This window comes from Heterodontus francisci, unplaced genomic scaffold (genome assembly GCF_036365525.1).
Source record: "Heterodontus francisci isolate sHetFra1 unplaced genomic scaffold, sHetFra1.hap1 HAP1_SCAFFOLD_166, whole genome shotgun sequence".
Lineage (NCBI taxonomy): Eukaryota > Metazoa > Chordata > Chondrichthyes > Heterodontiformes > Heterodontidae > Heterodontus > Heterodontus francisci.
Window position 1 is genome coordinate 1,194,076 of NW_027141098.1, and position 13,838 is coordinate 1,207,913.

General features: G+C 48.0%; 1 protein-coding gene across 1 annotated transcript in view; it reads right to left on the reverse strand.

Annotated features, from left to right (window-relative positions):
- The window catches only part of LOC137362112 (probable G-protein coupled receptor 139), a gene marked incomplete at its 5' end in the record, with an annotated part of 96,774 nt that overhangs the window by 66,565 nt on the left and 16,371 nt on the right, over positions 1–13,838 (reverse strand). The window lies entirely within an intron of this gene.

Here is a 13,838-nt window from a genome sequence, read left to right on the forward strand (position 1 = left end):
TCACTTTCCAGTATTGTCTTGTAAACTTTGATCAATTCACCCAGCACAGTGGCGCAGTGGTTAGCACCGCAGCCTCACAGCTCCAGCGACCCGGGTTCAATTCTGGGTACTGCCTGTGTGGAGTTTGCAAGTTCTCCCTGTGTCTGCGTGGGTTTCCTCCGGGTGCTCCGGTTTCCTCCCACATGCCAAAGACTTGCAGGTTGATCGGTAAATTGGCCATTAGCAATTGCCCCCAGTATAGGTAGGTGGTAGGGAAATATGGGGACAGGTGGGGATGTGGTAGGAATATGGAATTAGTGTAGGAGTAGTATAAATGTGTGGTTGATGGTCGGCACAGACTCGGTGGGCCGAAGGGCCTGTTTCAGTGCTGAATCTCTAAACTGAACTAAACTAAACACCACTTACACTTCAAAATTCCAGGGATACAGAGTGAAGCTCCATCTAAACTGTCCCTTCAAATGCTGCCAAGCCAAGTACAGAGTGGAGTTATCTACAGAGCAAATCTCTGTCCTCTCTGTTCTATAAAACACTCGCAGGACAGGTACAGTGTGGGGTTAGATACCGAGTAAAGCTGCCTCTATATATGCCTCACTTTCTTCTCCTCCATCCAGATGGAGAGAGTAACAGTGAGAAAGACAGGGATAGATATAGAGAGAGAATAACAGACAGAGGGAAGGATAGCAATGGGGAGAGATTACCAGAGAGGAAGAGATTGGGATGGAGAGTGTCGGTCAGTGTTCCTGCAAAGCTGTGTGCAGCAGCCTGGAAGGTACCACGCAGGTCCTGTTCCGTGATAAATAACACACGTCTTCGAAGATTCTTAAAAAATTAAAGGGACTGCACGTGGGTCAAAAAAAACTTGCCGTGCACAACAACTAAATTTTCTGGGAACATTGTAGCCAGCTGTAGCTCAGTGGGTAATAATCCTGCCTCTGAGTTCTACGTTTGTGGGTTCAGGTCCGAACACAAAATCTAGACTAATGTCACCCAACAAAAAATCAGAACAGACCAGCGAGACACAGAAAAGGAAACTTGTGTTGAATTTGTGAGCCTCGCTTTCTGTAATGTTTTAGTGTTTGGTCAGAATGTTGACCCAGTGAAATGTTGCCCCTGTGGCATGAGAGTTATCTGAATAGAGATTATAACATCTTATTACAACATGAAGGTACCGTGCGCACTGAGTATAACAACATTTGCAGCGTCCCATCATGTAAAATACTTTACTGGGTGTGGGATCAGGGTTTGATATTTCCAAAACACTGAGGTAAACTCGAACTTTTAATCAGCCCTGGGAGGAAAGTAAACCTGGAGACTTTGAAACAGTAATCAATGTCAGATTTGATCAATTATTAGGGATTAATCAATTTAGTATACAAAGCAGACAGAATATGCCGTTAAAGAGCGGGACATGGGTTTCCTCCCAGCCTGCAGAAGGCAGTGCACCCTCTGCAGTTGTGGTATCACCAAAAGCAGCCAAATTAAAATAGCAAATTGATGTGTGTGGAGTTTTACTGAGGTTCTGAGAGAGGAGAGAGAAACAGGCATAGACACAGACAGCCACACACACCCACACACAGAGAAACACACATGCACACAGAGAACCACACACACACACACACACACAGACCGACATGCACAGACACACACACAAACGGACTGCCCAAGGGACAGAGAGTGACAGAAGAATATTTCAATTTCTATAATATTTCAATTTCAGTTACTATAAGATCCCCCCTCATTCTTCTGAATTCCAATGAATATAATCCCAATCTACTCAGTCTCTCCTCAAAAGCCAACCCCCTCAACTCTGGAATCAACCGAGTGAACCTCCTCTGCACCCTCTCCAGTGCCAGTACATCCTTTCTCAAGTAAGGATACCAAAACTGCACACAGTACTCCAGGTGCGGCCTCACCAGTACCTTACACAGCTGCAACATAACCTCTCTGCTTTTAAACTCAATCCCTTTAGCAATGAAGGACAACATTCCATTTGCCTTCCTAATTACTTGCTGTACCTGCAGACCAACCTTTTGCGATTCATGCACAAGGACACCCAGGTCCCTCTGCATAGCAGCATGCTGCAACTTTTTACCATTCAAGTAATAATCCTTTTTACTGTTACTCCTACCGAAATGAATAACTTGACATTTATTAACATTGTATTCCATCTGCCAGACCTTTGCCCACTCACTCAACGTATCTATGTTCCTCTGCAAAGTTTCACAGTCATCTGCACACTTTGCTCTGCCACTCATCTTAGTGTCATCTGCAAACTTTAACAACCTACACGTGGTCCGCAACTCCAAATCATCGATATAAATTGTAAATAATTGTGGTCCCAACACCGATCCCTGAGGCACACCACTAGTGACTGATTGCCAACCAGAAAAGCACTCATTTATCCCCACTCTCTGCTTCCTGTTAGTCAACCAGAGAGGGAAAGGCAGTTGGAGAGACAGAGAGAGAGAGACGTAGAGATGGAAGGAGAGAGATGGAGTGACAGGGAGGGAAAGACAGATGGAGGGAAAGAGTGAGAGACAGAGAGAGAAGGAGAGAGATGGAGTGACAGGGAGGGAAGGACAGATGGAGACAGAGAGCGAGAGACAGGGATAGAAGGGGAGAGAGGGAGTGACAGGGAGGGAAAGACAGATGGAAAGACTGAGAGAGAGAGGCAGAGATGGAAGGAGGGAGAGAGAGACAGAGAGGGAAAGACAGATGGAAAGACAGAGAGAGAGGCAGAGATGGAAGGAGAGAGAGGGAGTGTCTGGGAGGGAAAGACTGACAGAGGGACAGAGAGAGAGACAGAGAGAGAAGGAGAGAGAGGGGGAGTGATAGGGAGGGAAAGACAGATGAAGGAACAGAGTGAGAGACAGAGAGAGAAGGACAGAGATGGAGTCACATAGATGGAAGGACAGATGGAGTGATAGAGAGAGATAGACAGAGATAGAAAGAGAGAGAGGGAGTGACAAGGAGGGAAAGACAGATGGAAAGAGAGAGAGAGATAGACAGAGATAGAAGGAGAGAGAGGGAGAAACAGAAAGGGAAAGACAGATGGAGGGATAGGGAAAGGGAAACAGAGATACAAGGTCAGAGAGGGAGTGACTTCGAGGGAAAGACAGATGGAGAGACAGAGAGAGAGAGAGAGACAGAGAGAGAAGGAGAGAGAGGGAGTGACAAGGAGGGAAAGACAGATGGAAATAGAGAGAGAGATAGACAGAGATAGAAGGAGAGAGAGGGAGAAACAGAAAGGGAAAGACAGATGGAGGGACGGAGAGAGAGACAGAGAGAGAAGGAGAGAGAGGGAGTGTCAGGGAGGGAAAGGCAGATGGAGGGACAGTGGGAGAGAGACAGAGAGAGAAGGAGAGAGATGGAGTGACAGGGAGTGAAGGAAAGATGGAGGGATAGAGAGAGAGACAGAGAGAGGCAGAGACAGAGATAGAAGGAGAGAGATCGAGTGACGGGGGGTGGGGTGGTAGACAGATGGAGGTACAGAGAGAGAGAGGCAGAGATGGAAGGAGAGAGATGGAGTGAAGGTGTGGGGGGTGGTAGACAGGTAGAGGGACAGAGAGAGAGAGATAGAAGGAGAGAGAGGGAGAGACTGAGAGGGAAAGACAGATGGCGGGATAGAGAGAGCGACAGAGAGAGAGACAGAGATAGAAGGAGAAAGATGGAGTGAAGGTGTGGGGGGTGGTAGACAGGTGGAGGGACAGAGAGAGAGAGATAGAAGGAGAGAGAGGGAGAGACAGAGAGGGAAAGACAGATGGAGCGACAGAGAGGGAGACAGAGGGAGTGGCAGAGACAGAGATAGAAGGAGAGAGAGGGAGTGTCAGGGAGGGAAAGACAGATGGAGGGACAAAGTGAGAGACAGAGAGAGCAGGAGAGAGATGCAGTGACAGGGAGGGAAGGACAGATGGAGGGATAGAGAGAGAGAGACAGAGATAGAAGGAGAGAGAGGGAGTGACACAGAGGGAAAGACAGATGGAGGGACAGAGGGGGGGAAGAGAGATAGAGGGAGAGAGAGAGAGATAGAGGGCGGACAGAGAGATGGAGGGGGAGAGAGAGATGCAGGGGGGAGAGAGAGATGGAGGGGGAGAGAGAGATAGAGGGGTTAGAGAGAGATAGAGGGGGAGAGAGAGATAGAGGGGGGAGAGAGAGATAGAGCGGGGAGGGAGAGATAGAGCGGGGAGGGAGAGATAGAGCGGGGGGAGAGAGATAGAGGGGGAGAGAGAGATAGTGGGGGGAGAGAGAGATAGTGGGGGAAGAGAGAGATAGTGGGGGGAGAGAGAGATAGTGAGGGAAGAGAGAGAAAGAGGGGGAGAGAGAGAAAGAGGGGGGAGAGAGAGATAGAGGGGGGAGGGAGAGATAGATGGGGGAGGGAGAGATAGAGGGGGAGGGAGAGATAGAGGGGGGAGAGGTTGATAGAGGCGGGAGAGGGAGATAGAGGCGGGAGAGGGAGATAGAGGGGGAGAGGGGGACAGAGGGGGGAGAGGGAGATAGAGGGGGGAGAGGGAGATAGAGGGGGAGAGGGAGATAGAGGGGGAAGAGGGAGATAGAGGGGGGAGAGAGAGATAGAGGGGAAGAGAGTGATAGAGGGGGAGAGGGAGATAGAGGGGGGAGAGGGAGATAGAGGGGGAGATAACAAACTTGGAGGAGATGCAAACAGTGTTGATGACATCAATCGACTACAACAGGACATAGATAGGTGAGCAGAATGGGCAGACAAGTGGCAGAAGGAATTTAATACAGGGAAATGTGAGATGGGCAGAAAGGATAGGGAGAGGGAATACAAACATAATGGCCCAGTTCTAGGGAGTGTGCAGGGACAGAGAGACCTGGGGATACATGTACATACATCTTTGAAGGTGGCAGGACATATTGAGAAAGTAGTCAGCAAAGCATATGGGATCTTGGGCTTCATAAATAGAGATTTTGAGTACAAAAGCATGAAGGTTATGCTGAATGTTTATAAACCTCTGGTTAGGCCACGACCAGAACAGTGCATCCAATTCTGGTGACCACACTTTCAGAAGGATGTGAGAGTCCATTGTCGGGAGCAGAGGGGATGGTGGATGCAGGGATGGGGGATTTTAGCAAAGTGGACTGGAAACAGCTACTTGAAGGTCAATCAGTGTCAGAGCAGTGAGAGTTACTGAGGGTTGATATCAAATATGTTCACACAAAGACAAACAGTGTGGGACTCCGAAATCTAGAGCCCCTTGGATGTCAAGGATCAAACCGGGTACGATAAGGCACAAGAGGGAAGCTTATGTCAGATACCGAGAGCTCAATACAAAAGAAAGCTGAGAGGAGTGTAGAAAGTACAAGGGTGAAATTAAAAAGCAAATTAGGAGAGCAAAGAAATGGCCGGAAAATAATATTACCATGAAAAGCAAAGAAATCACAAAGATGTTTTATAAATACATGAAGAGCAAGAGGATAAATAAGGATAGAGTATTAGGGACCAAAAAGGGAATGTGTGTATGGAGGTGGGAGATGTGGGCATGGTTCTTAATGAATACTTTGTCTCCCTCTTTATAAAAGAGGGGGAACAATGCAGATATTGTAGTTAAAGAGGAGGAGTGTGAAATATTGGATGGGATAAACAGAGTGAGAGGGAAATATTAAGGTGTTTGGCAACTTTCAAAGTGGATAAATGGTCAGGCCTGGATGCATTGGAACCAGTTCAAAGAAGGTTCACTCGGCTGATTCCTGGGATGAAGGGGTTGTCTTATGAGGAATGGTTGAACAGGTTGGGCCTAAACTCATTGGAGTTTAGAAGAATGAGAGGTGATCTTATTGAAACATACTAAATACTTAAAGGGATAGACAGGTTAGATGCAGGTAAGATGTCTCCTTTGGTTCGGGAGTCTAGAACCAGGGGACACAATTTCAAAATAAGGGGGAAGCCACTTAGGTCAGAGATGGGGAGAAATGCCTTTGCTCAGAGGGTTGTGAATCTTTGGAATTCTCTACCCCAGTGGGCTGTGGAAGCTCAGTCTGGGAAAAAGGCATTGAAATGGATGATCAGCCATGATCGTATTGAATGGCAGAGCAGGCTCGATGGGCTGAATGGCTTACTCCTGTTCCTATGTTCCCAAGCTGCTGAAATAGTTTCTCCCAAACTATGCCATCAGTTCCCCTTAATATCTCTACATCTTGGAACAAATCAACTTGATCCTCCTAAATTCGAGGCAATAAATCCCTAGTTTGTGTAATATCACCTCGTAATTTAACCCTTGGAGTCCAGTTATCATTCTGGTAAATCTATACTGCACTCAAATAGACATGGACCCCCCCAAAGTCTCTTTGGACCTCCAGTATTTCTATCTTTTCACCATTTATAAAGTACTCTGATCTAGTCTTTTTTACTGACATTGAAATCTAACTACCACAGTTTTGCCCATTTGTTTCAGATATTAATATCTCTTTGTAATTTGATGCTTCCAGCTACACTGCTTACAATGCTGCCTATTTTTGTGTCATTGGTAAACTTGGGTATGTTGCATTCGACCACATCATCTTAAATCGTTAATAAATACAGCAAACTGAGACACACACGGGCTTTGCACTAGTAGACAGGAGTGAATGATTCCAACCTAGAGGCTTTTTAACTCCACATTAATGTTTTAAAAAAAAATCAAATTCACAACAGCCCTGTGTGGGATTTGAACTCCTGCTTTTTCAATCATCAGCTCAGGCCTTCAAATTAAAACCCATAAAAAGAGATTCATTTTCCTACTGCTGTTGTCTGACGGTCTCAGGTTTTGTATATTGTTCCCATCGCCTCTTCTTCCATGTGTCTGAAGTCTTTGAAGTTTGTCAGACATTGGTAAACTACTTCATGTGGTGTTGTGTAAATACCTTCAATTCTGTGTATCTGGAAGGGACACAATTCAAATTCTCACCTTATTGCATCAACTAAAACCTGCAGGTCCATTCAAACAACTCTATTTCCTGTCTCTGCAAAGATAGCTCACACTTCCACAATGCAGGAATGTCTGAATGGAAACAGCTTTTGACACATTTCCCAACATGTTTGCCAACACTTTTCAGGATAAAGCTATATTCAACTTAGAGATTGCAAGCCCCAAATTGAATCTTTTAGATGTAAAAAGTGACACAGATGAAATCCCAGATCTCTCTGTCCCTGCACCCATTTTAACATCGTACCATTTAGTTTATATCGCTTCTCCTCAGCCTTCGTTCCAAAATGCATCATTTTACATTTCTCAGCATTGAAGTTAACCTGCTATGTGTCTGACCATTTCACCAGACTGCCTCTATCCTCCTGAAGTCTACTCCTATTCCCTTCACTGTTTATTACATTGCAAATGGCACAATGTTGAAGTTATGCCCTGTATACCCAAGTCTAAGTCATTCATATATCAATAAGATCAGTGGTCCTAATCAAACCCCCTGGGGAATACCACAATTTACACTGTATACAGTGAGTACAAAAGCCGAGAGGGTGTGCTGAACATTTATAAAGCTCTGGTCAGGTAACAGAGAGGGAGAGACTGGGATTCAGAGGGTAACGGAGAGGGAGAGACTGGGACTCAGAGGGTAAGAGAGAGGGAGAGACTGGGATTCAGAGGGTAACGGAGAGGGAGAGACTGGGACTCAGAGGGTAAGAGAGAGGGAGAGTCTGGGATACACAGGGTAACAGAGAGGGAGAGTCTGGGATTCAGAGGGAAACATAGAGGGAGAGTCTGGGATTCACAGGGTAACAGAGAGGGAGAGACTGGGATTCAGAGGGAGAGACTGGGATTCAGAGGGTAACAGAGAGGGAGAGACTGGGATTCAGAGGGTAACAGAGAGGGAGAGTCTGGGATTCAGAGGGTAACAGAGCGGGAGAGACTGGGATTCAGAGGGCAACAGTGAGGGAGAATCTGAGATTCAGAGGGTAACAGAGAGGGTGAGACTGGGACTCAGAGGGTAACAGAGAGAGAGAGACTGGGATTCAGAGGGAGAGACTGGGATTCAGAGGGAGAGACAGGGATTCAGAGGGTAACGGAGAGGGAGAGACTGGGATTCAGAGGGTAACAGAGGGTAAAATAGAGTTGGCGAGGGCAACAGAGAAATTTTAAGGCACAGAAAGCGGCCACTTCACCCATTCTCTCTGTGCCAGCTGAAAAACGATCCACCTATTCTAATCCCACCTTACAGCATTTGGTCCGAGCACTGCAGCTTACCGCACTTGAGGTGCCTATCCAGACGCCTTCTGAATGAGTTGAGGGTCTCTGCCTCAACTACCCTTTCAGGCAGTGAGTTCCAGACCATAGCGACCCTCTGGGTGAAAAAGATTTTCCTCAACTCCCCTCTAATTTTTCTACCAATCACTTTAAATCTATGCCCCCTCGTCACTGACCTTTCTGCTATGGTTCTCTGCCCTTCACCTCCACTCTATCCAGGACCCTCAAAATTTTGTACATTTCAATCAGATCTCCCCTCAGCCTTCTCTGTTCCAAGGACAACAACCCCTGCCTATGCTCATAGCTACAATTCTCCAGTCCTGGCAACATCCTAGACAAAGTCCCGTGTTCATAACACATGGATAAAGAGGTTAATCATCTGAGCTGTAACTCTGAGACAGAGACAGAGAGGGATGGAGAGAGGGAGAAAGAGAGAGAGAGGGGGAGGGAGAGAGGGAGGGAGAGATGGTGTGGGGGAGACACAAACTGAGACGGGGACAGAGGCAGCGGAAGAGAGAGAGGGAGAGACAGAGAGGGAGAGACAGAGAGAGAGAGACAGAGAGAGAGAGAGGCAGAGAGAGAGAGAGGCAGAGAGAGAGAGAGAGGCAGAGAGAGAGAGATAGAGAGAGACAGAGAGAGAGGGAGCGATGGTGTGATGGAGGCACAAATTGAGACATGGACAGAGGTTGAGATAGAGAGAGAGGGAGTGACAGAGAGAGAGAGCTTTCGGAGAGACAGATAGAGAGTGAGAGAGGCACAGAGAGAGAAGGAGACACAGAGAGGCAGACATAGAGAGGCAGACAGAGAGCTAGAGAGAGACAGAGAGAGAGGGAGAGATGGTGTGAGGGAGGCACAAATTGAGAAGTGGACAGAGGTAGAGAGAGAGAGGGAGAGATAGAGCGAAAGAGAGAAAAAGACAAAGAGGGAGAGATAGAGATAGAGAGATGGGGGAAAGACAGATAGCGAGGTACAGAGGCAGTGTGAGAGAGGCAGATTAGAAGGTCGCAAATGTAACCCCACAATTTACAAAAGGAAGGAGAGAGAAAATGGGGAACTAAAGACCTGTTTATCTACCATCAGTCATAGGGAAAATGCTTGAATCTATAATAAAGGATGTGATAACAGGACACTTAAAGAGAGATTGCAGGGGGTGGGTGGAGAGAGAAATGGGGGAGAGAGAAATGGGGGAGAGAGATGGGGGAGAGTGTGTGAGTGTGACGGAGCAAAGGAGAGAGATACTAGGTTAGGTGGGACAATAAGCTGTGAGGAGAACACAAATAGACTACAAGAGAGATGGTTTGGGATAGACAGCGATAAATGTCCCAGTGTTGTGGTAACATAAAATGGCCACTGAAAATGAACCTAAAATGGCTGACTGATGTGTGTGGATTTCCACAGATGAGAGGAGAGAGAGAGAGACAGACAGACAGACAGACAGAAAGAGAGACAAAGAGGGAGACAGATACCAAGACACAGAGAGTGATAGCAGGATATTTGTCATCGGACAGAGGAAGAGGAGGAGGCCATTTCGCCCCTCAACCCTACGCAGTCATTCAATGAGCTCATGGCTGATGTGTGATCTAACTCCATGTACCTATCTTTGCCCCTTAATACCTTTGGTTAACAAAAATCTATCAAACTCAGATTTAAAAATTAACAAGTGTCTCAGCATCAATTGCTGATTGTGGAAGAGAGTTCCAAACTGATACCACACCTGGTGTGTTGAAGTGTTTCTTCATTTCACTCCTGAAAGGTTTTTAGACTAGGTTTATATTTTTACACTATGTCCCCATGTTCTAGACTCTGCAGCCAGTGGGAATTGTTACTCTCTGTCTACCCCATCAGTTTCCCTTATTATCTTGAAAACAATCATCAAATCACACCTGAGCCTTCAAAATTCCAGGGATACACAGTAAATCTCCAACTACACTGTCCCATTAAATATTCCCAAGCTAAGCACAAGGTTGGGTTTGACACAGAGTAAATTTCCCTCTACGCTGTCGCATCACACACTCCCAGGGCAGGAACATCATGGGGTGGATACAGAGTGAATCTCACTCCACACTGTCCGATAGAGACAGAGAGAGAGAGACAGAAAAAGACAAACAGAGAGACATTGACTGACAGGGTGACTAAAAGAGATGGAAGGATACTTCACAGGAGATATTGGAAGAGGAGGATGCAATTCAACCCCACAGCCCTGTTCCGGCATCAAATGTGATCTTGGCTGATCTGTGATGTAACTTACACCATATATCCTGCCTTTACCCCTTATCTCTTAATACCTTTGTTTAACAAGAATCTATCAATCACAGATTTAAAAATTAACCAATAAGCCAGCATCAAATTTGCACAACCAATATCATTGTGTGTGTGTGTGTGTGTCTGTCTGTCTGTCGTTTTGGGTGTGATGGCTCCCAAAGTGGAATAGCTTGCTGGATGTTTAAAATGGAGGCTATTGGGTGTGGCTGGTGGGTGTCTGGAACTCACTGCTTGAAAGGATTAGTATAAAATGGGTGGCTAGAGAGAGAGAGACAGAGAGAGAGGCAGAGACAGAGATCGAAGGAGAGAGAGGGAGATTGTCATGGAGAGAGAGGGAAAGACAGATGGAGGGACAGAGAGAGAGACAGAGAGAGAGGCAGAGACAGAGATAGAAGGAGAGAGAGGGAGAGTGTCATGGAGAGAAAGACAGATGGAGGGACAGAGAGAGAGAGAGAGAGGGAGTGACAGGTAGGGAAGGACAGATGGATGGATAGGGAGAGAGAGGCAGAGACAGAGAGAGAAGGAGCGACAAGGAGGGAAAGACAGATGGAGAGACAGAGATAGAGACAAAGAGAGAAGGAGAGAGATGGAGTGACAGGGAGGGAAGGATAGATGGAGGGATAGAACAATAGAGAGAGATAGAAGGAGAGAGAGGGAGTGTCAAGAGGTGGGGAAGACAGATGAAGAGACAGAGAGAGAGAGACAGAGAGAGAAGGAGAGAGAGGGAGCGACAGGGAGGGAAAGACAGATGGAGAGACAGAGAGAGAGAGGCAGAGATAGAAGGAGAGAGAGGGAGCGACAGGGAGGGAAAGACAGATGGAGAGACAGAGAGAGAGAGAGGCAGAGATAGAAGGAGAGAGAGGGAGTGATCGGGGGGAGACTGATGGAGAGACTGAGAGAGAGAGAAAGAGAGAGGAGAGTGGGAGCGACATAGATCGAAAGACAGATGGAGAGACAGAAAGACAGAGATGGAAGGAGAGAGAGCGAGTGACAGGGAGGGAAAGACAGATGGAGAGGCAGAGAGAGATAGGAGAGAGAGGGAAAGACAGATGGAGAGACAGAGATAGAAGGAGAGAGAGGGAGTGACAGATGGAGGGAAAGACAGATGTAGGGACAGAGGGAGACAGAGAAATAAGGAGAGAGTGTGACAGAGAGGGAGGGATAAAGAAAGAAGGAAAAATGTTTGAATCCATTGCAATCCGGGGAGCGAGGGAGGAAGGGAGAGATGGTGTCATGGAGACACAGACAGAGTTATGGACAGAGGCAGAGAAAGAGAGGGAGAGAGGGTGAGAGAGAGATAGAATTAGAGAGAGACGGTGACAGGGAGGGAATGACAGATGGAGGGACAGAGAGAGAGGAGAGAGGGAGTGACAGAGAGGGAAAGACAGATGGAGGGTAAGTGAGAGAGACAGAGATACAGAGTGAGGGAAAGGCAGAGAGTGTGTGAGAGAGACACAATAGAGTCATGGACAGAGGCATAGAGAGAGAGAGTAACAGAGAGAGAGACAGACAGACAGAAAGAGAGAGAGAGACAGAAAGAGAGAGATAGAGCGCAGAGAGAGAAACAGAGAGAGAGGGACGGCAGTGAGAGAGAGAGAGACAGAGACAATGATAGCGAAAGAGAACGAGAGAGAGAGATGGGGAGAGAGAGATAGAGGGGGTTAAGAGAGATAGGGGTAAAGAGAGATAGGGGGGCAAAGAGAGAGAGATAGAGGGGGAGAGAGAGTTAGAGGGGGTAAAGAGATATAGAGGGGGGAATGAGATATAGAGGGGGAGAAAGAGATAGAGAGGGAGAGAGATAGACGGGGAGAGAGATAGACGGGGAGAGAGAGAGGGGGGAGAGAGACAGGGGGAGAGAGAGAGACGGGGAGAGAGAGAGTTAGGGAGAAGGGGAGAGAGGGGGAGAGGGAGTGTGAGGGGGAGAGGGAGATAGAGGGGGAGAGACAGATAGAGGGGGAGAGACAGATAGAGGGGGAGAGACAGATAGAGGGGGGAGAGTGAGATACAGGAGGTGTGTGTGATAGAGGGGGTGTGTGAGATAGAGGGGGTGTGTGAGATAGAGGGAATGTGTGAGATAGAGGGAGTGTGTGAGAAAGAAGGAGTGCGTGAGAAAGAGGGAGTGTGTGAGAAAGAGGGAGTGTGTGAGAAAGAGGGGGTGTGTGAAATCGAGGGGGTGTGTGAGATAGAGGGGGTGTGTGAGATAGAGGGGTGTGTGAGATAGAGGGGTGTGTGAGATGGAGGGGGTGTGTGAGATAGAGGGGGTGTGTGAGATAGAGGGGGTGTGTGAGAGAGAGGGGGTGTGTGAGATAGAGGGAGTGTGTGAGATAGAGGGAGTGTGTGAGAAAGAAGGAGTGTGTGAGAAAGAGGGAGTGTGTGAGAAAGAGGGAGTGTGTGAGAAAGAGGGGGTGTGTGAGAAAGAGGGGGTGTGTGAGATAGAGGGGGGGTGTGAGATAGAGGGGGTGTGTGAGATAGAGGGGTGTGTGATATAGAGGGGGTGTGTGAGATAGAGGGGGTGTGTGAGATAGAGGGGGTGTGTGAGATAGAGGGGGTGTGTGAGTTAGAGGGGGAGAGGGAGAAAGAGGGGGAGAGGGAGATAGAGGGGGAGAGGGAGATAGAGGGGGAGTGTGAGATAGAGGGGAAGAGTGAGATAGAGGGGAAGAGTGAGATAGAGGGGTTGTGTGAGATAGAGGGGGTGTGTGAGATAGAGGGGGTGTCTGAGATAGAGAGGGTGTGTGAGATAGAGGGGGTGTGTGAGATAGAGGGGGTGTGTGAGATAGAGGGGGCGAGGGAGAAAGAGGGGGTGTGTGAGATAGAGGGGGTGTGTGAGATAGAGTGGGTGTGTGAGATAGAGTGGGTGTGTGAGATAGAGGGGGTGTGTGAGATAGAGGGGGTGTGTGAGATAGAGGGGGAGAGGAAGATAGAAGTGGGTGTGTGAGATAGAGGGGGTGTGAGATTGAGGGGGTGTGTGAGATCGAAGGGGGAGAGACAGATAGAGGGAGAGAGTGAGACAGAGGGGTAGAGACAGACAGAGGGGGAGGGACAGATAGAGGGGGAGAGTGAGAGAGGGGAAGAGTGAGATCGAGGGGATGTGTATGCGGGGAAGAGGGAGAGAGCGGGAGATAGAGGGGGATTGGGTGATCGAGGGGGAGAGGGAGATATCGGGGGGAGAGGGAGATAGAGGGGGAGAGGGAGATAGAGGGTGGAGACGGAGATAGAAGGGGGGAGAGGGAGAGAGAGCGGGAGATAGAGGGGGATTGGGAGATAGAGGGGGAGAGGGAGATATCGGGGGGAGAGGGAGATAGAGGGGGAGAGGGAGATAGAGGGTGGAGACGGAGATAGAAGGGGGAGAGGGAGAGAGAGCGGGAGATAGAGGGGGATTGGGAG